The sequence below is a fragment of the Diorhabda sublineata genome, chromosome 10, assembly GCF_026230105.1.
Source record: "Diorhabda sublineata isolate icDioSubl1.1 chromosome 10, icDioSubl1.1, whole genome shotgun sequence".
In the NCBI taxonomy this organism is placed as follows: domain Eukaryota; kingdom Metazoa; phylum Arthropoda; class Insecta; order Coleoptera; family Chrysomelidae; genus Diorhabda; species Diorhabda sublineata.
This window is the reverse complement of record NC_079483.1, coordinates 5,715,236-5,741,392: the sequence shown is the minus strand read 5'-3', so window position 1 is coordinate 5,741,392 and position 26,157 is coordinate 5,715,236. Positions and strand designations below refer to the sequence as shown.

The window sequence follows — 26,157 nt, the reverse complement described above, 5'->3', positions numbered from 1 at the left end:
GACACGAATCAAGTGACGTTTATACCGGAAACGTCTTCAATTGAAGCCGTCAAGACTTTTTTTGTAATGACAACTTCTCTATGCATACAATAGTTTACAAAAATTGTTAATTGTAGTCGTCAAGAGCACCATCCACACTCTCGAACGAGCGTCCCTCGTGTAACCTCATGGAGAATCTAAATACTGCCAAAATGTGTCCAAAATTATATTTTGTGATTATAAAGCAGTTAATCGATATAAAAAATTTCGTCAAACAAAATTTTTACACCAAACAATTCAAAATCCATTCCTGTACAAGATTAATGAATGCCCATTGCACGATTGGTACTAATCTTGTTTTAAAATCGAAATATTCTATTTTTGTTTCGAATTGAATATACAAAATTATCATTTAACTAAATTTGGGAAAGGTAACTTACTTACAAGGGATAGATTTTGTATTTGTTGAATCAGTCACCATCCAAAGTTTTGGCAGTTCTAATAATAGGAAAAATGATAATTCAAAATACGGATTATTGCTTTTTTGCGTTTATATTTTTATTTTTGGTAATACAAACTGGAAAAGGGTTGTTTTTACTTCAACAAGACTAATTTACATACATACACACAGCTTAAGTAACAGCGCTGGTAAATATGAAAAATATTTTAACTATTCACTTAATCGTTTCCATAGTTTGTTAGTACATTTATAAAAGGGAGATTTTCACTGGAAATTCTCCCTATTTTTTGTCGATTATTAATTAAAATAGAGTTTAAAAGAATAGTACTTGGTAATTCTTTGTAAATAAGTATAAATATTACGTAGATATCTAATAATAAAAATGATTTTTTTTCAGTAAGCATTCATGTAAATTTACGCGTATTTCAAGTGATTTCTTCGCATACAAATCCGAATTAAACTTATAAATAATAAGTAAAAATCCATTTGAAAACAGACCGAAGATTCCACATCATAACAGGTATACGCATTCTTCTCGGCATCGACTCTTCTCCCCGATGTCGTTTTAGTTTGACCCAACTGGATCTCCCCATACGAGCGGTTGTTGGTCCATCTCTTTTCAGCGTTTCAGCCTCGGGCTACGATGGCGAGGACGTAGATGGAGGTGAAGTTTTCGCCGTTTCAGTTCATGTTAACACAAAACACCGCGAGAAGGCCAGTCGTCGTCGATTGGCGTTCGTTGGTCGATGTCTGTACAATTTTGATGTCGCGCTATGTGAAGTGCAGGAAAGCAAGTGTGTGCATGTGTAAAAGAGACACGGTATAAAAATTATGTGAATGTGGATATCGAGTGCAATCCCCCATCGTTTCAAATAAACTTTCAAAATTGACTGTACAGCCAAATATGTTTCGGATATATTATATTTACAAGGATATATTAGATATTTAAAAGTGAGTATAATAATAATTTTATGTTGTAATTATTTGATTCCAAAGGATTTTTTATACTCCAGAAAGTTTTATTTACAAATAAAACAAATAAAATATATTTTGATAAACGTAGAATGCAAAAAGAAATAAATAATACGAAATTTAGATCGAGTATGACCACACGAAAAGAAACAAAGACATACAATTAATCACATAAAAAGAAGACGAATTAGATGCAGAAGAAGATCATACGAAGAAGAAGAAACAGCTTGAAGACGATACAGAGATAAGAAGAAGAAAACTAAATGACAAACTCAAAAGGAAAATAAAAGTAATCATAAGGAATAAAAAGCGTTTTGATAATGATGATGAAAGCCGTAATTTGTATCTAGAACCAATAAAATTAAATATACAACTCGATGTAAAAGTAATGTGTAACTACACGTTATATACAGGGTGAGTTATAAGGAGCTTTATGTACTTTTAAATATCAACGTTCACTGTTAGAGAAAATGTCGTTCACGGCTAAAAAATCGAAATTAAAAAGCTGCGATAATCCGCAAAAAATGGGGAAAAACCTCAAAACGAGTGAAAAAATTTAACCGGACTATTAGAAAAACAACCGATAAAAGTAAGTGAATAACCTGAAAAACATAATAAAATTTGAGAAACATATAGGAAAAAAACTATCAGAAAACCGAAAAAAAAACGAGTTCAACAAAAAAACACTCGTAGGAACAGGAAAAGAATTGAAAAGCTGGTGAGGAGAACCGGAAAAAATTGAAGAAACAGCTAGAAAACCGAAAGTAGAAAGCTGCGATAAACCGCAAAACAATTAGGTGAACTAAAAAAACAGGAAAAACCTCAAAACGAGTGAAAAAATTTAACTGGACTATTAGAAAAACAACCGATAAAAGTAGGTGAATAACCTGAAAAACATAATAAAATTTGAGAAACATATAGGGAAAAAAACTATCAGAAAACCGAAAAAAAACGAGTTCAATAAAAAAACACTCGTGGAACAGGGAAAGAATTGAAAAGCTGGTGAGGAGAACCGGAAAAAATTGAAGAAACAGCTAGAAAACTGAAAGTAAAAAGCTGCGATAAACCGCAAAAAAATTAGATGAACTAAAAAAACAGGAAAAACCTCAAAACGAGTGAAAAAATTTAACCGGACTATTAGAAAAACAACCGATAAAAGTAGGTGAATAACCTGAAAAACATAATAAAATTTGAGAAACATATAGGGAAAAAAACTATCAGAAAACCGAAAAAAAACGAGTTCAATAAAAAAACACTCGTGGAACAGGGAAAGAATTGAAAAGCTGGTGAGGAGAACCGGAAAAAATTGAAGAAACAGCTAGAAAACTGAAAGTAAAAAGCTGCGATAAACCGCAAAAAAATTAGGTGAACTAAAAAAACAGGAAAAACCTCAAAACGAGTGAAAAAATTTAACTGGACTATTAGAAAAACAACCGATAAAAGTAGGTGAATAACCTGAAAAACATAATAAAATTTGAGAAACATATAGGGAAAAAAACTATCAGAAAACCGAAAAAAAACGAGTTCAATAAAAAAACACTCGTGGAACAGGGAAAGAATTGAAAAGCTGGTGAGGAGAACCGGAAAAAATTGAAGAAACAGCTAGAAAACTGAAAGTAAAAAGCTGCGATAAACCGCAAAAAAATTAGGTGAACTGAAAAAAACAGGAAAAACCTCAAAACGAGTGAAAAAATTTAACCGGACTATTAGAAAAACAACCGATAAAAGTAGGTGAATAACCTGAAAAACATAATAAAATTTGAGAAACATATAGGGAAAAAAACTATCAGAAAACCGAAAAAAAACGAGTTCAATAAAAAAACACTCGTGGAACAAGGAAAGAATTGAAAAGCTGGTGAGGAGAACCGGAAAAAATTGAAGAAGCAGCTGGAAAACCGAAAAAACAATTGGAAAAATTGGGAAAAGAAACAGATAAAAAATAAGCGGACAACCGGGAAGAGCAAAATCAATATTAATAAATGGGGAAACGCGAAAAATCAATAAACTACGAAACCATAAAAACAAATAGAAAAACTGGTACGAGGAAACGAAAAACACGATAGGAAAATCGAAAAACTGTTGGAAATAACAGAAAAACTTGAAAAAATAAACAAAAAAGCCAAAAAACGAGAATTTCAAAAACATATGAGAAAAAAAAACTACCCGAATACGGCAAAAAATGAAAAAGCTGGTGAGAGGAACCGGAAACTCGAAAAAACTACCGGAAAACTGACGAAATAATTGGAAAAATTGGAAGAAGAACTGAAAAACACAACCGGCAAATCGAAAAACTACTGGGAAAAACGGGAAAACCCGAAAAACGCCAATTTGTGAAATAAACTGAAAATATAAGTAGATAGTCCTTGAAACTTCAAAAAAATAAAAATCGAACCGAAAAAATGACCATTTGTTAAAAAATAGTAATCGCCAAAACAGAAAAAAATCACCAGATTATAGAAAAAACTAGAAAAATAACCGATAACAAACAAGCAACAAAAAAAAATTAAAACATCAACAATTGAAAGAAGGAACCTGCAACAATCAGAAGAACTAGACAAACCAAAAAATCAATCGCAAAGGCTGAAGAAACAACAACTAGAAAAGAGCCGGAAATTTTATAGAAGAAACCAAAAAACTAGAATTAGAAAAAGTAGAGAAGGGAAAAAATGAAAAGTAATCGATGAACCGGTAATCATTAAATGTAGGTAAAATTAAAAAAACAGAGAAACGTAAAAACAGAAAAGCAGAAAACCGTAAAATGTAATTGGAACCGCGAAAAACCAGCAAATCCTTGAAGATTAACAATCGGAAAAACAGTAATGGCTAAAAACAAGCCCAAAAACCGAAAAGTACAACCAGTGAAACCTGTAAAAAATGGAAAAAAAGCGAAATAAGGTTACTGGGCAATCCGAAGGAAGCCAAATGCTGGAAAACAGCAAAATCTGGAAGATATAACCGGAAAATCAAAAAACAACTGGAAAAAGTAACCTAAAAATATCAATCGACAAAATAAAAAAACTGAAAACAACAACAAGGTAACTGATAAAACGAACCTGAAAACTCAACATACAACAGGGAAATTTAAAAACAATTGGGAAAATTGGAAAAAGAAACAGATGATAAGTAATTGGAAAACCCGAAAAAATTAGCAGCTGAAATACTTAAAAAACTGGAAAGAAAAACAAACAACCAGAAACAAATGGAAAAACTGGAGAAGTGAACGGAAAATAACGAAAAAATAGTTAAAAAGCAACATTCGGAAAAAACGGAGAGAAGAATTTAGCGCAAAACCGGGGAAAAACAAAAGAAACCGAGGAAAATTGCATAAAAGAAAGTAATCGAACAATCCGAAAAAAATAACAACAGGAAATTAGGAAAACCCGAAAAAAAAGCGTGAAAATAGAAACAAAACAACTAGTTGTAAATCGAAATAAACAATTGAAAAAAGAAGCCGAAATAAATACCGAAAAAGAACAGGAAGCCTCGAAAAATTAATCAGAAAAATCGAAAAACTATTTAAAAAAAATCGAAAACATTGAAACATAATAGCAGGAAATTCCAAAAGTATTAACAAACGGAAAAACCAAAAACAAGCTTGGAATCCGAAAAAGACAACCGATAAACACTAAAAAAATTGAAAAAACTGATAGAAAATGCAACTGGAAAATCAAAAAAAAACATTGACTTGAAAACCCCTGAAAATATCTAAAAACCCAGAAGAAATTGAGTGCAAGAAAATCTCCTTCAAGAAATGGTAAAAAATGAAGATAAGTGTTAAAACCGTCCAAAAACAACCGGTAAATCGAATATATAACTGGAAAAACTGGTAAAAGAAACAGGAAAAAAGTAATCAGAGAGAAGCAACTACTGGAAAAACCAAAAACTCCAATCAGCTAACTCCGAAAAATTAATTGCAAAATCACAAAATGACACAATTGAAAAACATTAATTACAAATTTCAGTAGGAAAATCGCGCTCCTTATTTTCCTGCTGAAAATTTCTTCATTAGTCTACTCGCAATCCCGAATTTAATCCACTTGGTTTATACCGAACTTGCAAGAAGAAATAATTAGTTTTCAAAAGTCAAATTAAAACTAAACTGTTAAGTACGTGTAAACGCATCGGCATGCAAACATGTTGAAGACCAGTTCTCGTAAAGTGGTTTCTAGTTCAACTTTGTTTTTATTATTTTTTTTTGTATTAATTGGCGTTTAGTATTCAATAACTTTGATTAATCACTCATTTCATTTTTATATTATAAATCACTGATCCCGGAAAGGATAATTTCAAATCAACCCAACGTTTTGAAATGCGCTGAATCGACTCCAAAGATTCCTGTTCCCAGCAATGATATAAAATTTCAAATTATATGTTTGAGGTTCTCTTGAACTGAGTTCAAAGATTCCTTCAAATAACTGCTGATACATACAGGTGAAGGTAATAAAAGCATGTTATTATTAATTGTATTTTGGTGCTTGATATTTGATAGCCCAACGTGGGCAGGGCAACGGAAGCAATAGTAAATATTGAAATAGGATGATATCTCCTACAATAATTATACTACTGTATTAATAATTTGTGGTAATAAAACTTTCAAAATTTAAACACTTTTCCTTTCCTAATTATATTCAAATAATCTCTATTACTTTCACTATATCATCAAATTTCTTTAAGTTTTTGAATATTTCATTATTTAGTTTTTATTTTTATTATACATCATCTGTTTTTACTTTAAGGAATGTAAAAAGTTTCGAATATTTTCATGAAACTGATACACCGGTCTTATAATACAAATTCCCACTACAAAAGTAAAGAATTTTACTAGTTGGTAGTAGTAGTGGCATCGAGAACCTTCACTGTTAACAAAGATCTGAAAGAAGAATGTTGTTTCCCCAATGCGAGGTCTGGCTATTAAATAACGAGACTGGTTATGAAAATTATTCTACATTCAAATGCTCCCCTTCAATTCACTTCCCTCCCCCCACCAAACTCCGTTCCATACTTTTATTTGATTGATCGAAGCAGTGCTGGAAGTCTTCTTTGATAAGTGCCTTCATGAGCTCTGGTTTACCGCTTCCATCGACTCAAATCTACTCCCTTTCAAAGTAGATCTTTTTCTAACCTTTCAAGAAAGTCTTAGCAGACCATTTGACACAAGAGTTTTTGGTCAGGAGTCAGTCAATCATCCGGATGCTCATTCGACAATCTGCACGCACAATTTGGTTGATTTTGGTAACTGTTTGTGGAGGTAATAATCGATGCTGGTATGTAATATTGATAAATGTATTAATTGAACAAAAAATCACGAAATGAAAATTTAAAAAAAGGCTCATAACATGAAATAGAATTCAATTAGAGTAGGTGTTCAAAATATCCTCCGAATACACAAATTCATCCTTTTTGTTTTAAAGAATCCATTGGTTGGGAGTCAGCTATGAGGTCATTGATTTGACGTTGAATTTAGTCTTTTAACTCTTGAGGTGAATTAACTTCTGTAGTATAAACATTTTCTTCAAGATTCGACCAAACTGTATAATCCAAGGGATTAAAAACCCATAACCGAGGAGGCCAATGAATCGAAGCTTCTGCATCGATTCTGAAAATGGTTACTCAATTACGACACCTATCAAAATAGGGTAGAGCTCCATGGTGCATAAAAAATCGATTTCGATGAATAATTATCGTCTATTCAGTTCCATTCGTTTCCAATTATTCTAAAGGTGTAAAGTGGACTCCTTTCTGACTTCCAATTTGTTCCACAACAACTCAATTGGGTTGAGGTCCGGTAACTGTGACGGCTAAAATCACAATTCATTCAAATATTCTTTGCAAAGCTTCGAAAAACGCTTGTGATCGTTGCCGTACTGAAAAATAAATTTCCTTCCTTTACTAGATCACCAACGCCCTTCAGGGTTTTTAAAAATATATAGGGTGTGTTGTAATTACCTCCTCTTCCAAAAAATCAAAATTAGAATCGATTGAAAGCATACAAACAACTCTAAACGAACTGAATATTATCAAATTACCACTTTTAGAAACGTTTCGTGTCTAATTACCTTCACAACGTCTTCTGTGTAGTCCTGAATTAAGAAGATGTGATGGTTTCCTTAATTAAATTCTACTCTTACTACTTTCAATTTCATATAAAAGTTTTTATCAACACAAAAGATGTGTTGTATTTAATTTGGTTTTTTTTGTTATTCAATTTGTTTTAGCTAATTGCAATCACTTATGTATGAAATGTAATACATAGAATCGTCATTTAGAAAAAAATTGTGCTGTTAGATTTCTCTATTGACGAATGGTCATTAAAAACATACAGAAACAATCATTGTTAGAATTAATTTTACGTGGTTTTTCGATAAGTTTGATCGTTCTATTAAAATAAACACGGTTTTCTGATTTGAAATGGATTTTATTAGTTAATACTGTTAATCAGGTGGTAGGTACATTGAGTAAAATAAAGAAAGGGAGTAGCTAGTGCGCTGAAGAAAATCAGACACCCTTTATCATTTGGTCTGTCAAATTGTCGTAGTTTCTATGTTATCAAATCTATGATTTACTCTTGCAATTCTAATTAACTTCTTCTGGTAATACCGGAGGTAGTTTTAATACGTTTGCACCTCTAAAAATGATATGAACAACTATTTAAGGGCTTAGACATAAATTACGTCACACGAATTTCCTGATTTTTTGCCCCTCCCGCGTCCTTGTCATAGCTGGTCACATTTTTGAGACATTTAGAAATTATTGAGTGCAAACAGCGGTTCTGAAATTAATTTCATGTCTATTCAAAAATTTTTTAATAAAATTAATATCAAATGAAACAATTAACAGAACAAAAAACGATTAATTACATTAATTAAAGAAATTAACAAAACAAAAAAACGAATAATTAAAGATATGAACAAAGCAAAAATTGATTAATTGAAGATATGAACAAAACAAAAAACGATTAATTATATTAATTGAAGAAATTAACAAGACAAAAAACGATTAATTATATTAATTAAAGAAATTAACAAAACAAAAAACGATAGATTATATTAATTGAAGAATTCAACAAAACAAAAAACGATTAATTAAAGATATGAAGAAAATAAAAAACGATTAATTATATTAATATAAGAAATTACCAGAACAAAAAACGATTAATTAAAGATATGAACAAAACAAGAAACGAATAATTAAAGATACGAAGAAAACAAAAAATGATTAATTATATAAATTAAAGCAATTAACAAAACAAAAAACGATTAATTATATTAATTGAAGAATTTAACAAAACAAAAAACGATTAATTAAAGATATGAAGAAAATAAAAAACGATTAATTATATTAATATAAGAAATTATCAGAACAAAAAACGATTAATTAAAGATATGAACAAAACAAGAAACGAATAATTAAAGATACGAAAATAACACGACGAAAAACGATTAATTATATTAATTAAAGCAATTAACAAAACAAAAAACGATTAATTATATTAATTGAAGAATTTAACAAAACAAAAAACGATTAATTAAAGATATGAAGAAAATAAAAAACGATTAATTATATTAATATAAGAAATTATCAGAACAAAAAACGATTAATTAAAGATATGAACAAAACAAGAAACGAATAATTAAAGATACGAAAATAACACGACGAAAAACGATTAATTATATTAATTAAAGCAATTAACAAAACAAAAAACGATTAATTATATTAATTGAAGAATTTAACAAAACAAAAAACGATTAATTAAAGATATGAAGAAAATAAAAAACGATTAATTATATTAATATAAGAAATTATCAGAACAAAAAACGATTAATTAAAGATATGAACAAAACAAGAAACGAATAATTAAAGATACGAAAATAACACGACGAAAAACGATTAATTATATTAATTAAAGCAATTAACAAAACAAAAAACGATTAATTATATTAATTGAAGAATTTAACAAAACAAAAAACGATTAATTAAAGATATGAAGAAAATAAAAAACGATTAATTATATTAATATAAGAAATTATCAGAACAAAAAACGATTAATTAAAGATATGAACAAAACAAGAAACGAATAATTAAAGATACGAAAATAACACGACGAAAAACGATTAATTATATTAATTAAAGCAATTAACAAAACAAAAAACGATTAATTATATTAATTGAAGAATTTAACAAAACAAAAAACGATTAATTAATGATATGAAGAAAATAAAAAACGATTAATTATATTAATATAAGAAATTATCAGAACAAAAAACGATTAATTAAAGATATGAACAAAACAAGAAACGAATAATTAAAGATACGAAGAAAACAAAAAACGATTAATTATATTAATTAGAGAAAATAACACAACAAAAAACGATTAATTATATTAATTAAAGCAATTAACAAAACAAAAAACGATTAATTATATTAATTAAAGAAATTAACAAAACAAAAAACGATAGATTATATTAATTGAAGAATTTAATAAAACAAAAAACGATTAATTATATTAATTAAAGAAATTAACAAAACAAAAAACGATTAATTAAAGATATGAAGAAAATAAAAAACGATTAATTATATTAATATAAGAAATTATCAGAACAAAAAACGATTAATTAAAGATATGAACAAAACAAGAAACGAATAATTAAAGATACGAAGAAAACAAAAAACGATTAATTATATTAATTAAAGAAATTGACAAAACAAAAAACGAATAATTAAAGATATGAACAAAACAAAAAATGATTAATTATATTAATTAAAGCAATTAACAAAACAAAAAACGAATAATTAAAGATATGAACAAAACAAAAAACGATTAATTATATTAATTAAAGCAATTAACAAAACAAAAAACGATTAATTAAAGATATGAACAAAGCAAAAATCGATTAATTGAAGATATGAACAAAACAAAAAACGATTAATTACATTAATTAAAGAAATTAACAAGACAAAAAACGATTAATTACATTAATTAAAGAAATTAACAGAACAAAAAACGATTAATAATTAATAATATAAGAAATTAACAAAACAAAAAATATTAATAGAATTATATGAATTAAAGATATATAAGATATATAAGACTTAATAATCTTGAGTACATTGACGTTGAGTCCACTCCTTCAAATTATTTATAAGATCTTCTTGTCCTTGAAACACTAACTAGATTTATAAATTCATATAAGCAAGTTTCATATTATTTTCTCTGTCCTCTGTTGGAAATATGACCGGCGAGCTATTTTGTCAAGTTTGAGTACAGAAAATAATCCAATGTAGTGTAATCTGGCGAATAGGGGTTCCCGTGGTAGGAATTCAAACTTTAATTAATTAATTTTTGCCATTTCAATAACGGATGTTTGAGCTGGAGGTCTTGATGAAACAACATTTTCTTCTTGATAGTTTTTACATTTTCAACGTAGTCAATGAAAATTATTCCACGCTCATTCCAGATGGAACGGTCTTTGTCTTCTTTGGAGTCAGTTCTTCCTTTTCAGTCCATGGTTTTGATTGGTCGTTTTAGGTGTGAAGTGATGGTTATAAAACATTGGCAAATACTCGATGGAAACCTCTTCACGGCACCGTCTTTGTTTAATTGTGAGGAAACGCGGCACCCATCTTGCGTACAGCTTTCTCATATCCAAATGAGTGAGTCGTCACCTCATTTGGTCGACCACTGCGTTGCTAGTCTTCACAGGTCGTACAGCCTCGCTTAAGCCTTGCTACCGAATATTTAACTATTAATAACGAAGGTACAGTCTCACCCAAAGTAGAATTTAGCTTAGCTTCCATATTGGTTGGGCTAACGCCTGTTAAAAATCATTAATTGTCTTTCATCAAATACTAAATAACGTGGCGTCTTCAAACCAGCAATTACCGTCATCTCTAGGTCAGACCAGGTACTTCTGGAACCATCTTCGAATACAATTACACCTGACCGAATCCGTGAGCATTAGTTGTTATAAAAAATCAATTTTTTTTTCTTACCTCGTACAAGTTCGACGCCAACAAATCAACGAGGTTTTATGAAATTATCTCGTAATGAAGAATAATAATCTAGGATCGATTTGGTCAATTCGTGGATAAAAAATTGATTCGTTGGTGGAATATTAGAATCACGAGATGATAAATAATTTAAACTGTACATGTCGCCATTTATTCAATAGTTAACAGTTACATGAGATTATTCTAGTAGAAACTCTATAATTTGAATCGTGATTTGTTTTGATCATGATAAAAGGTGTATCTAAATAGATATTTATGTTTATAGGTTTGTTATACAAGGTGAGTAAATTGTAGTCGAACAGTCTCTAGTAGATAAACGATTTTTCTAACTATCTCTAACCGTTTCGTTTCTCTAATACAGCGTGTAAATATTATACTCAAATATCTGGAATAAATGACAGAAATTCGATTTTTCATATTATCGGGAGTACGCTATATTTTTCACGTACCTATAAAAAAATCCATTAAAGTTAGAACTGGGAATGAATCTAGGTGGCCAATTGAATGAACCTCTATTTGGAGATTTTCCGTCAAATATAAAACTTGTAACCGTGAAAAGTTAGAATAAATAATTAAATAAAGTGATTGGTTTTTAGCCTTTTGCAATAATCTCATAAAATCTAGGTTGGAAAACATATTAATCACAGTAAAACTAATTTTTCATTTCCTTTTATTTTTGATATCGCACTAGTTGGAAATCTCTAATTGATTAACGTATACAGAACGTGTTATACGAGTGGTGTTTGAGTTGTTTACAAACACTCATCTTGGTCAAAAAAAATGGGATTAAATTGCAATGATTTCGACGGATTAAACCAACAGCAGCGTTGTGCCAGAAAACATCGATGCTGTGCTGTAAACTTTCTTTCTTGTCATCGTATGCACGTTTTTTAGAAATATACTAAATCTTGCGCATAACATAACATAACATTCGCACATTCAATTTCATCGGAACATTCTTCAATAGATTTTCTGAGTAGTAAGTCCCCTCCACATTCCGATGAAGAAGAAGACGCTTTTGATGATACAGTAATCAATCTATTCTCAACAGTTTAGTTGTTAAATGACTCGCTGATGTCCAAACGTTTTATTTCCTGGAGGTACTCGACATATATATTTCGAATTGACTACGAATTATCATCACTAAAGCGATGGATCAGAAATATGTTATTCAAAAATAGCATTAGGATCGAAAGGATGTATCTATACAATGGTTAGGTTAGGTTAGGTTGGGGTGGAGCTGCAGATTCTTAATAATTTTTGAAAAGTGGTATCAACTTTCCTTTGCTGTGAATAAATCAAGTGGTAACTTCTTTAGATAAGTACAACTCTTGAATCAATTGAAAGAACGTCTGTCAAATGTTTAGAAAGCCTGAGTTAATTTCTTAGACCTTTTGATAAGTTTATGTTTCTAAATGTTCTTGATTTTTTGTCTATGAAAACTGATGTTTCTAACGTTTGATCCAATCGGTAGATCTTCTAGAAAATGAGGTTTTTCCCAATGAAATAAATGTTTACCTTTTTCGGTGCTGGTTTTATTGATTCCACAAACCAATCATAACCTGCTTGTCTTTTTTTGATTTTGAATTGATGTGGCAATCTTAGTTTATAGACAAAGTCGTCATCAATAGACTGCAGTCTTGATTCTTCTTCTTTCACTAAATTTTGATACAGGTTTAAGTCTAGTTTGATTGCTGTATAAAATCGCTCTACAATATGAGTCAATCTTTTTAATTGTTTTTTATTTATTTTCATATGAAAATATATCGGGATATTAATGAAAAATGTAAGATTCTTTACATTGTTTTCTATAAAAGTTTTTACATGTTTTACAAGACTTTATAAAAGACTCGATATCTGGTTCTTGTCTTGACCAATTGGCATTCAAAAAATACTGATAATGATCGAAATTAGTTCGAAAATAAGTATCGATGCCCTGCAATAAATTATGTATCCGAACATCACTTAAATATGCAATTAAAATAGTTTGCTGGCCCGTCTAAATCTAGTTCTCTTCTTCTTTACTAACGAGTATCTAAAAAAAAACTTTCGAAACCAATCGACTCTTTTTAATACAAACTACCATTTCCCCATAAATTATCTATGTAATTTAAACCACTTATGAAAAATTTCGATGATTTTTATTTCTATAAAAGGTTGATTAGCTATTAGAAGTGAGGTTATCAAACTCTAAACAAAGAGTTGGTATCAAAATTAGATTTAACTGTATTTTCTTTAATATCTTTAATATCAACGTTTTTGAGCTATTGGGAAATTAGACGGTATCCAACAAATATTTTTGAAATTCATCCTGAAGTGCGACCACGATTGAATTTGGAAACCCAGCAAAATATGATAGCTTTAGATTGTTCTTCATCACCAAAAATCAAAGCGAGTGGATTTCAATATCATTTTTTGACCAAGATCTAATGTTTCAAGTATCTGTTAACAACTCAAACAGCACTCGTATCTGAGTACGTTGACCATTAAGAATGTCAAATGTTGCCGTATCTTAAAACTCGTATTTCCGTGTGAACTCATATTTTCTATTTATTTTGGAAAATTCAACGAAAAGAATAGATTTCTGTATAGTTCTATTGTAGAAAATATGAATTTGGTATGAGTTCCTTTTTATCCAGATCTGTTCGACCTACTCGTTTATATTTTAGTAATTTCCATCTTTGTTGTAAAAAGCCGGGATTATTGTAATAAATTATTGAGGATGGTTTTGATATAGGAACGGGAAATTACTACAGATGGAAATTGAACCAGGAAAACTCGTAACTTGTTTCTTCAAGTTTGAACTGTAGGCAATAGGTACCCAGTATATTTATAGCGTCAATTGTTTGGTTCGTATTGTTCCAAGACCATTTATATCAACAATTTTTTTATATCTAAACGGAAGCTAATACCGGTTGCTTCGGAAAAGTTATTTTTTATTAATGATTCGAAAAAAATAAAGCAAAATACTCAGATATCACCTTAGATGCCAAATTTCGACGGAAAGTGTAGTAAAAACCAAAGAGAAGAACTTGGTCTGAAACATAGAAAAATGTACTAGCTTTATAAGCAGATACTTAAGCTTGTATTTGGAGGATGTAGCTTCAAGAAATCATTCAAAAATTCCAAAACAAAGCATAGTAGATGAGTGACCTCCTGTTGACCAGACCTTCAAGGAATGTCATGAAGACGGAATGTCCTTGACAATACAGGGGTTGACCAAAAACTTAAGACTTTTGTGTTAGTTTAGTGTTTGTGGTGAAAAAGCAGAGTTTGTAATACTGGATGCCTTTGTGAGTGTTCAATTTAAGAAGAATTTATGAGCCTCACATTTACATTTATACTGTAAAAGGAACCAAGAAGATCGTTCGGGTGTTTTATTATAAATTTGTTAATAGGATATATGCAGGAAAACAAATCTAGTGAATTTTGTATAAAAACATGAAGACAGTTGGAGAAAACTGACCGTTTAAGTATTTTGAAATCAGTTAATGAACGTTTTATGAATTTTTTGGCATTCAATTGAGTTCCTATTGAAAAAATTTTATTCATATTATCAGACGACGCTTCTTTATAGCTAAAATATGGCAACAACTTGAAATAATTTATCCAAATTTAGTTCAAATGTACTTATTAGTAAGATGTTGCATGATTTTTCTTGCGAGTACAAAATATTGCATGGACAATTATTTCCCCATTTTTGACATTAAGACCGCTTCACATGAATCAATACAATGTGCATTGCATACAAAATGCAATATTGTTGTTGTTTCGTGCAAGTTTTCGCATTTGCAACATTATCGGTTTTGTGACATTTAAATTGCGTGCAAGCTGCAATTCTAGGGAGAAATATAGTTACTTGGATCAGCCGAATTTCGAAAAACTAATTATTTCCACCTTGTTGAGAAATATGAGCAAATACAAAATCTAAATAAGGTTAAATTTACTATGAGGTTGGAATGATTAATTTTACGAAAGACATCTCATTTGAAACTGACGTTTGGTTGATTAACTCGAAAGTAATTAGACTTATATCTAGAATTACAGCTTGCACGCAATAAAAATGGCACCAAATTGCAAGTGCGAGATTTTGCATAAAACAATCAGCCGAACTTCATCTGCGCATGCTTTGGATCAAGAAATATTGCATCTTGCATTGCATTGCACGTTGTATTGCATTATGTCAAGCGATATTTACAAGAAATTGCATGCAAATTGCATTAATATATATTGCAACAAAAACTTCATTGGCAAATTAACTGAACTTTATCAAATTGCATTAGTTTTGTAGTAAAAACTTTTAGAAAACGATTTAGTAAAACCGATAATAAGTTAGAGAAATATTTCAAAAGTTTTAGTGCTAGATAAAAAAAACACCGGCTTTAAAACCCTCGTAAAAATTTACTAAATTCCGAATGGAAACTTTGAAATCGATAGAGATATAAAATTTTCAGATTATATTTCTAGATCGTTTCGAATTTAGGTCTCTCCTGTTACAAAATTCGTTTTTTTTTAATATTTGAAAGACAGATAGACGTAGCTGAAACGTCAAATTTTGCGTTTCTCGCGTGGTTTTGCCTAATGCTCAAATCAAAAAGCAGTACACACATCAAAATTTTTAGGTTATCGGCAACAACGTCAATTTTATGAATAGATGTCAAACGTCACTCGCGAGCGACAACGGAAAGTCAAGCTTATGAATCAGCCTTAACTCGATAGGCCAGATTGTTTGCAGCCACTTCTTGGACTGCTAGTAGTAAAACATTCTCAAGAGGGCGCCACTTTAAATCTTTGTACGCAAGTTAACCAACTTAGGGTTTCCTCCCCCCCAAATTTAGGGGGTAAATATTAGATGGGATGTTTTTAGGGGTGTTATATTACCAGGTATTGACTTCACTTTAAATATCTATTTAGTTTTTATTTGAAATTAAGCAAAATAAAGTAATAGTGTGGGGCATTATTTAAAGTCAATACGTATGATTTAAAAAATCGAAATCTGAAGAAAATGATTCGTTACTTGAAGTTTTTCGCTAAAGAATTTAAAAAAAAATTATGTTGCCGAATATTTATTCATTGTTTGAAATATTTATATGAAAATATTTAATTATTTATTTGATATATAATATGAATTTTTTAGGAATAAGAATTGTGGAGATTCTAGGGGCTACTGGGATAAATAGAAGACCTAAACTTTTGTATAAAATACACTTAAAACAAACAAAAGGAATCATTATTATAAAAAAAAGTTTTATTATTATTTTCGATTAATTACACAAGATGTTGTTTACTCACAAAACATAGTTTTCCTGAAATATTCTCAATTTATAAAGTTTCAATTTTATATTGATAGACACACAAAGTTTCCACAAATAATTCAAGACCAAAATGAGCCAAATCGGTCCAGCCGTTCTCGAGTTTTAGCTAGACTAACGAACAGCAATTCATTTAGTGTTTTAGGGAAATTAATTTTTAAGAGTTGGGAACACTGTTAACAAGTTGTTGACACTTTTGCATCGGCTGAATTTTGTCATTCGTTATTTAAAAACAAAAAAAGAACGATAGTTATCGAACGTTTGAGATTTCCAATTAAGATTATGATGCGTATAAAAAGTAATTGCAGTAACTACACATTTTATTCGCTTTAGGTTAGGGACATTTACATATTTTCCGTTACCTTTCCATTTGAAATAAATTAGTACCCCGGAGGAAGTTTATTTTGATTAATATCCACCGGCGGATAAACCGGAAACGAACATATATCCGATACAAATCCGTTAAGATTTATTTCTTTCTAAATATACGTTTTGTTGTAGATTTCACATTCGAAATTAAGAAAATTTCACGGTATAAATAAGTGGTGAGAACATCAGATCAAAACAGATTCGAAAACAATGTATGATATTTAAATCTGACGGGCGATTATACTGAAAGAACCGTTAAAATCGATAGGCCAGGTACCAGTCGATTTCACGTGAAATTTTGATAATCAAGGTCGATTTTATTGAAAATATACACTGTGCCGAAGGGCGGTTTTTCCCTGGGTGGGTCATAAAATAATCTCGTAGGTCGATAGATTGATTAATTTTAAGCAACTTTTGTTGTACAAAGTTTTTTTATAAAGTTAGTATTTTTAGAGTTATTAACGATTGAAATTGCTAATTTTTAATTTTTTCGTTTTTATTGAATAACTTGAAAAGTTTTCATTTTATCAGCAAAATCATTGAAGACAAATATTTAGCTAATAAAAAACAAAGAAATTCGTCTTTTAAGAATCTCTGTAAATTCAATAATAACTGAGTTTTTGCTCGTTGAAAGGTGGCTATTTTTGGGTAAACTCGAAATTAAAAAACCTTTAACTTCAAATAAATTGAAATTGATGAAATTTTTCGAAAAAATTCAAGAGATATTTCTCCAAGCACATACAAAAATTTAAAATGAGCAATGTCAAAAATTATTTACCCCGCTATTACCACTCTAATTGAAATTAATCGTAATCCACTTGCAAATAACTTTAGAAAAAATAATTGCTTAATTGAAATTTTTTCTCTCAAATAAACCAAAAACTATTCATGTTGACAGAAAATGTCTCAAATATCAATTGTAGGATTTTTCTTGCTAAAAATTTTGAACTTTTTCAAATCTTTGTACCATAAAAATTAAAGGAGATACATTAGTTCAAAGTTTGCATTCGCGTACCAAATGTGGTTTATGCAACCCCTTTGAGCTGCACCCTTTTCTAAGTGGGGGTTGAAAAAAGTTTTAATTCATATGACGTTGAAATACTTATAAATCTCTTCAAAATGCTTTTCTAAAATAGTTTTTAGCTTGAAAATTGAGCGAGTTATTGTCGAAAAACTAACCCCATTTTTTTTTCAAAATTTTGGACCAGGAATTTTGGGAAAAGAGAAACAAATGGCATGATCGAGAAGAGGAAAAAGATATAAGTGATGATGAAATATAATTATTCAAAATTCTTTTATATATTATATTCTAAATAAAAAGTTTATTGAATCTAAAAATATTTTCATTTTTTTAATACTTCTGTAAAACAATTTTAACTGCAATTTTGAAATTTTTGAACATTGAAGGTGGTTTTCATGAGGGTTGAAATATTTCTCAAAAATAATGACGAAATATCCTCTTCTGATTTACCGAAAATTTTTTTTTAATTTCGAGTTACTTAACTTATTTTCGTTATAACTCACTTAATTTTCATGCTACACGATTTTATAAAAGCTCATTTTAAAGGTCTAAAAAAAATACTTTAAAAATGTTCATTACAATTTTTTATGAAAAATTGATCGTTTTTCCATTATTTGAGCTCAAGACTCTGCATAAATATACGAAAGAGAAAAAAATGGCTTTCAGTGACTCATTAGTTGCTGAATATTATTTAAAAAATTCAATTTAAACTGACTTATATCTTTGTTTTTTTATAGGCTTCAATTTTGATAAGAATGATTTTTTCCAGAAAATGCGTAATTTTCGAGATTTTTGTGAAAAAATATTGAAAAACGTGTTTTTTTTTCAATTTTCAACCGCGAATAACTCAGAAATTATTGAGTTAAATAAAAAACTTCATTCCGCATTTTCTTCATTAAATTCAATTTTTTATCGATTCCCGATGTTATCTTTTGAAATTTTGAATTTGCACCCCCCAAGTAAGGGTAGCATTCACCCTTGGGGTAGAAGCATACATTGACACCAAACCATTTTCTGTCAAAATTTCAAACTAATCCGTGAAGGTCTTAAAAATTGCGAGGTGATTTGCTTGGTTCACTGTACTATAAGGGGTAATTTACACCCCCAAGATATAAAAAGCCCGGTTCAACATAGGGAAGATTTCGTAGACGAGGGTATGTATAGCTTGAATTCAAATTTTTACGAAAATCTAAATTAAAATAAGTGTTTAAAAAAAAACTTTCAATATTACTACCCTCAAAGGATGGTCTTTGGAGGGGTTGTATGAGTCCGATTAATCATAAACTTGTTTGAGAACATCAATAGATCTACAAATAATTGATTTAAAATGAATTTTACTCAAATACATACTAGAATCGAAAATTTTCACCCCTAAAAATTGAAAAAGCACCCTTGTGTACAGGGTAGAATTCTAATATGGGAGTGGGTAAGCTTAAATCAAAATTTTCATAAAAATCGACGTTGATTGACAAAGTTTTAACGTTTTTTACCGCTGATTCCTGGCCTAGAAGTTGTGTGAATACAGTGAAATGAACTTTGGATATTATTCAAATCGTTTTTAAAATGGACGTTTTCAAGTGTTGTGTGAATTGTTAAAGGTCACTTGCGGTGACTTTGGCGACATCGTACAAGAAAACGATTCTCACAGGTTACATGGTGTTTCAAACAAAGTGTGTTAAACATATTTTGCAATTTTACAGAAACTACTCGCAACATTGTAATAATTGTTTTTGAAGAAGGAATAGAAGCGGAAATTTTCGATAAATTGGGAATAAATTTACCCCCAAAATTCATAATTTCTAAAATCCTCTACAATTCAGTTTTGTTTTCAGGATCTTTCATTTCCAAAATCGCTATAGATAGCTGCAAAGCTTTCGTACTATACATTCCGCCATTGTTGACATTCAGACGTCAGTCGGCGTTGTGCTATAGCCATGTAGACACGTCCGCCGATATTGATGCTCCAGCCAAGTGTGAACAGCCAAAACGTTCAATAAGAAAACTTGATTGTCGATTAGATCATGAAGTTAATCACTAGTTCAGGTCATGGAATTGTCAATGGTAAAATGATTCCCTATATTCTGCCAAATTTTAGTTTCCTTGTATTCAGCCGACACTCTGTTATATAAACACCCATAAGCATCCAAAAATTCTATCAGCCTTTTACTCTACAAAGTCATTTTTCAGGGTATAAGCAACTACAAACAACAATAGAAAAGTGAGGTTATGTTTTTAACTTTCGGCGCGTAAAAACTAGTACAAGCGCGATAATTGTATGCGTTATCATAGTTTCTCAACAAGTTGAACTATTTTTGACATTTATGAACGTCTAGAGCCCGTCATGCTCTCGTTCATTCTGTGTACTGCTTTTTAAGTGTTATTTTTTCAATATGTACTCCAAGCATTCTAGTAACTACGTTTCCATCATCAAGAAATTAATTGAACGAGAATTCCGGTGGAATACATTTTTCATGAAATTTTAAAATCATTACTTTCCAGAAATAACATTTCAAATGACAATAAGACATAAATTATATTAATTATACTAAATATTTTGTTATTTTGGAAGTTGTTTTTTGAATATAATTATTTTAAAATTTCATGAAAAATGTGTTCCATTGCAATTTTTATGATTAAACTCACCGTTTTGTAGAAAAATGCAAAATACTCATTTTTTTGCCTTTTGACATTGAATAAAATTTTTTCTATACACAGAAATGATCGGGAATTCTCAAATTTCATGTTTAATTGTATTTTGAACAATTTTACTGATTTTCAGCTCGATGGAAATTTATATAACTTCGAATGTCTAAATTGACCGGATTATAACTTTTACAACTTTTTGAATCATTATATCTCAGAAACAGTGGCTTGTAGGATAAAAAGTATTCATACGTTTTTTGTAGATAATTCTATGATCTACAATTTTTGTCTGAAGTATTTTTATGATAAAACTCACCGTTTTGCTTTAAAACGCGAAAAGCTCATTTTTTTGACATTTGACTTGGAATAACATTTTTTCTATGCATGGAAATGATGGGGAACACTCAAATTTTATGTTTAATTGTATTTTAAACAATTTTACTGATTTTCAGCTCGATGGGAGTTTATGTAACTTTGAATGTCTAAATTGACCGGGTTATAAAGAGAGTTTGTGTTTTGCGTAACTCATAGTTCGTTTTTCAATACCTATTTGCCCATGCTGAATTACTAGCCAAAATCCGTAACTGAATAAAAAATTGAACCAAATATAACCCCTATTAACTGTTATCAAAAGTTTGTTTTGATTATTTAGCACGATTTCGTGAAAGTCTACACCATTTTTAACAATGTGTTTCGATTATTTATTCAAATTCGCGAGAGAAACGTCCGATTCGAAACACCATAAAGCTTTCAACGTCCTTAGAAATATTTTTTTGTTCAGAAGTCATAGGTGAACTCGGTAATTATAAATTTCTCTCCGTTTTAGGTAAGAATCAACAACATCCGACATTGATTAAATTACGATTAAACACGAAAGTCGGAAAGTTAGATAATGATTTAACTCGCTTACATCGTAATGAGTAGAGAGCAAAATATTTTTTCACAGGTAGCTGGCCGCGTGTTATTAATAAGAATCACAAATCTGTCCGATCAAACACATACCAACATTTATAATTATGAGAAAATAGAATAATATACATGTAAACGCGTGAAACCAGATAATGAACTCCTACACATTAGAAAGTATCAATTCGTTTACGAACTATTAGCTCATTTCTGTTATACACTAAGAAAAGTATTTTCTACACGTCGTGGGCGAAAATATTTATTGATTTAATAAAATCAATATCTCCAGACGTTTTATTTTTACTTCAAGGAGCAAAAACAACGGATAAACGCCTTCAGCAAACGTGATAAATCTTCTTCTATGCTCTAAACTTTCTGGTCAACTTCTATAAGTCGATTAGCTCTCTGACAGGACCAAATTCTCTGTCCCAGTGCCTACATTCTTTGTAAAAACAATAGCCTGGGTTTTTGCTGCATTAAAACCAATCAGATTGGTTACACTCAACTACAGAATGTTTTCTGTTGAACGACGATCCCAATGTACTATCGTCGTTGAAGCTAAAAATTCGGTTTGCAGTTTCGTGGAATAGATACTGCTTCAAGTGGGATTATAATGGATAGCTCGGAAGAGCACCAGCCGTGGTAATAAGGGTAAAACACTGTCAGATCAGAAATCTTCTTCTATACTCCAGACTATCCAGATTTCAGGTCAACTCTGGATATCCTATAAATCGAATTGCTATCTGACAAGACCGAATCCTCAGTCTCAGTGTCAACCTTCTTTATAAAAACATTAGTCTGAGTCTTTGCTGCATTAAAACTAATCAGATTGGTTACACTCAACTACAGAATATTTTCTGTTGAACGACGATCCCAATGTACTATCGTCGTGGAAGCTAAAAATTCGGTTTGCAGTTTCGTGGAATAGATCTTGCAGATACTGCTTCAAATGGGATTATAATGGATAGCTCGGAAGAGCACCAGCCGTGGTAATAAGGGTAAAACACTGTCAGATCAGAGATCTTCTTCTATACTCCAGACTATCCAGATTTCAGGTCAACTCTGGATATCCTATAAGTCGAATTGCTATCTGACAAGACCGAATCCTCAGTCTCAGTGTCAACCTTCTTTATAAAAACATTAGTCTGAGTCTTTGCTGCATTAAACTCGATCAGGTTGCTTGCACTCAACTACAGAATGTTTTCAAGATGATACTGATCTGTTGAACGACGATCCCAATGTACTATCGTCGTTGAAGCTAAAAATTCGGTTTGCAGTTTCGTGGAATAGATCTTGCAGATACTGCTTCAAATGGGATTATAATGGATAGCTCGGAAGAGCACCAGCCGTGGTAATAACGTTAAAACACTGTCAGATCAGAGATCTTCTTCTATACTCCAGACTATCCAGATTTCAGGTCAACTCTGGATATCCTATAAGTCGAATTGCTATCTGACAAGACCGAATCCTCAGTCTCAGTGTCAACCTTCTTTATAAAAACATTAGTCTGAGTCTTTGCTGCATTAAACTCGATCAGGTTGCTTGCACTCAACTACAGAATGTTTTCAAGATGATACTGATCTGTTGAACGACGATCCCAATGTACTATCGTCGTTGAAGCTAAAAATTCGGTTTGCAGTTTCGTGGAATAGATCTTGCAGATACTGCTTCAAATGGGATTATAATGGATAGCTCGGAAGAGTACCAGCCGTGGTAATAACGTTAAAACACTGTCAGATCAGAGATCTTCTTCTATACTCCAGACTATCCAGATTTCAGGTCAACTCTGGATATCCTATAAGTCGAATTGCTATCTGACAAGACCGAATCCTCAGTCTCAGTGTCAACCTTCTTTATAAAAACATTAGTCTGAGTCTTTGCTGCATTAAACTCGATCAGGTTGCTTGCACTCAACTACAGAATGTTTTCAAGATGATACTGATCTGTTGAACGACGATCCCAATGTACTATCGTCGTTGAAGCTAAAAATTCGGTTTGCAGTTTCGTGGAATAGATCTTGCAGATACTGCTTCAAATGGGATTATAATGGATAGCTCGGAAGAGCACCAGCCGTGGTAATAACGTTAAAACACTGTCAGATCAGAGATCTTCTTCTATATTCTAAAATATCCAGATTTCAGGTCAACTCTGGATATACTATAAGTCGAATCGCTATCTGACAAGACCGAATCCTCAGTCCCAGTGTCAACCTTCTTTATAAAAACATTAGCCTGAATCTTTGCTGCATTAAACTCGATCAGGTTGCTTGCACTCAACTACAGAATGTTTTCAAGATGATACTGATCTGTTGAACGACGATCCCAATGTACTATCTTTTGTGAAGCTAAAAATTCGGTTTGCAGTTTCGTGGAATAGATCTTGCAGATACTGCTTCAAGTGGGATTATAATGGATGGCTCGGAAGAGCACCAGTCGTGGTAATAACGTTAAAATACTGTCAGATCTCAGAGATCTTCTATATTCTAAACTATCCAGATTTTAGGTCAACTCTGGATATCCTATAAGTCGAATTGCTATCTGACAAGACCAAATTCTCTGTCCCAGCGCCTACATTCTTTGTAAAAACAATAGCCTGGGTTTTTGCTGCATTAAAACCAATCAGATTGGTTACACTCAACTACAGAATGTTTTCTGTTGAACGACGATCCCAATGTACTATCGTCGTTGAAGCTAAAAATTCGGTTTGCAATTTCGTGGAATAGATACTGCTTCAAGTGGGATTATAATGGATAGCTCGGAAGAGCACCAGCCGTGGTAATAAGGGTAAAACACTGTCAGATCAGAGATCTTCTTCTATACTCCAGACTATCCAGATTTCAGGTCAACTCTGGATATCCTATAAGTCGAATTGCTATCTGACAAGACCGAATCCTCAGTCTCAGTGTCAACCTTCTTTATAAAAACATTAGTCTGAGTCTTTGCTGCATTAAACTCGATCAGGTTGCTTGCACTCAACTACAGAATGTTTTCAAGATGATACTGATCTGTTGAACGACGATCCCAATGTACTATCGTCGTTGAAGCTAAAAATTCGGTTTGCAGTTTCGTGGAATAGATCTTGCAGATACTGCTTCAAATGGGATTATAATGGATAGCTCGGAAGAGCACCAGCCGTGGTAATAAGGGTAAAACACTGTCAGATCAGAGATCTTCTTCTATACTCCAGACTATCCAGATTTCAGGTCAACTCTGGATATCCTATAAGTCGAATCGCTATCTGACAAGACCGAATCCTCAGTCCCAGTGTCAACCTTCTTTATAAAAACATTAGCCTGAATCTTTGCTGCATTAAACTCGATCAGGTTGCTTGCACTCAACTACAGAATGTTTTCAAGATGGTAGTGATCTGTTGAACGACGATCCCAATGTACTATCTTTTGTGAAGCTAAAAATTCGGTTTGCAGTTTTGTCGAGTAGGTCGTTGCACATACGAAAGAGAGTAGGTGACAAGACGCATCCTTGGGGAACACCAAAGTTCATTCATCGATAACAATCTGATATGAATCAGTCTTTGAGAAAGCTACTAAGCTAGTCGATGAATGAGGACGACAAACCGTACAATTTTAATTTATTTAGAAGGTATAGCTTCAGTCCATAAGTTGGTGACATAGACCAGGAAATAAACGTTATCCAGTAGTATTATTTTTACTTAAAAGACTGTTGAATGTTATCTGATGTGATGATGGTTCGCGGTCTACTATCATGTGGTTTGTTTCGACGATTTTACGGCCATATTTAAACGTTTTGACCCGTTCATCTACAGCAGATCTACTCATGTACTTATTACCGAATTGATTTCATAAACGCTGAAGAATTTTTAATGCCTTTTCACATTAAAAAACGAATAATAACACGTGGCCCAATGACAGTCCGTACTTGACCTTAATTCATAGTCGTAGAAGACGTCTGAATAGTCCATTCTCGAGGAAAACTATTACACACTGTTGTAAGCTAAGACATAATCAAATCACCATGTTCAAAACATACAAACGCGCCTTCTACAGTTTGTCCCGATCAAATTCGAGGAAAATTATCAGACAATCCTTGTAGAACAAACAATTTTTGTACGATAATTTGATTGATGTGAAATTAATTATGTATATAAAATAAGAGAGGTATTCTTCGATGGTGGGCTAAGACGAATTGTTTTTTAATTATTATAAATACCATTATTTTAAGGAAGTACGGTATAATGTTTTAAAACCATATCGCGTGATCATAAAAGGAATATTTGTTTTTTGAATCATCTTCAGATTCATTATAAAATACGTAAACTGTATTAAAAACAAGTTCAAAACAATTTTCAAGATAAACTATTGCGTAATGTATGTTTTTTATATATTTTTTATAAGTTCCGGAATTAGAAATCTTTTATACAAAAAAATAATAATAATAAAATTCAGTTTTTGTTAATATTAATCTTACCTTACCATTTGGACCCCCCTAAATCTTCTCACTGTAATCTTA

At 31.1% G+C, this 26,157-nt stretch overlaps 1 protein-coding gene across 1 annotated transcript in view; it reads left to right on the top strand.

Annotated features, from left to right (window-relative positions):
• Positions 1-1,095: 1,095 nt before the first annotated feature.
• Positions 1,096-26,157, top strand: part of LOC130449812 (uncharacterized) — an 89,481-nt gene continuing 64,419 nt past the window's right edge. Inside the window, exon 1 of the mRNA XM_056787832.1 lies at positions 1,096-1,390. The gene's annotated coding sequence lies outside the window, so the exon portion shown is untranslated. The remainder of the gene's footprint in view (positions 1,391-26,157) is intronic.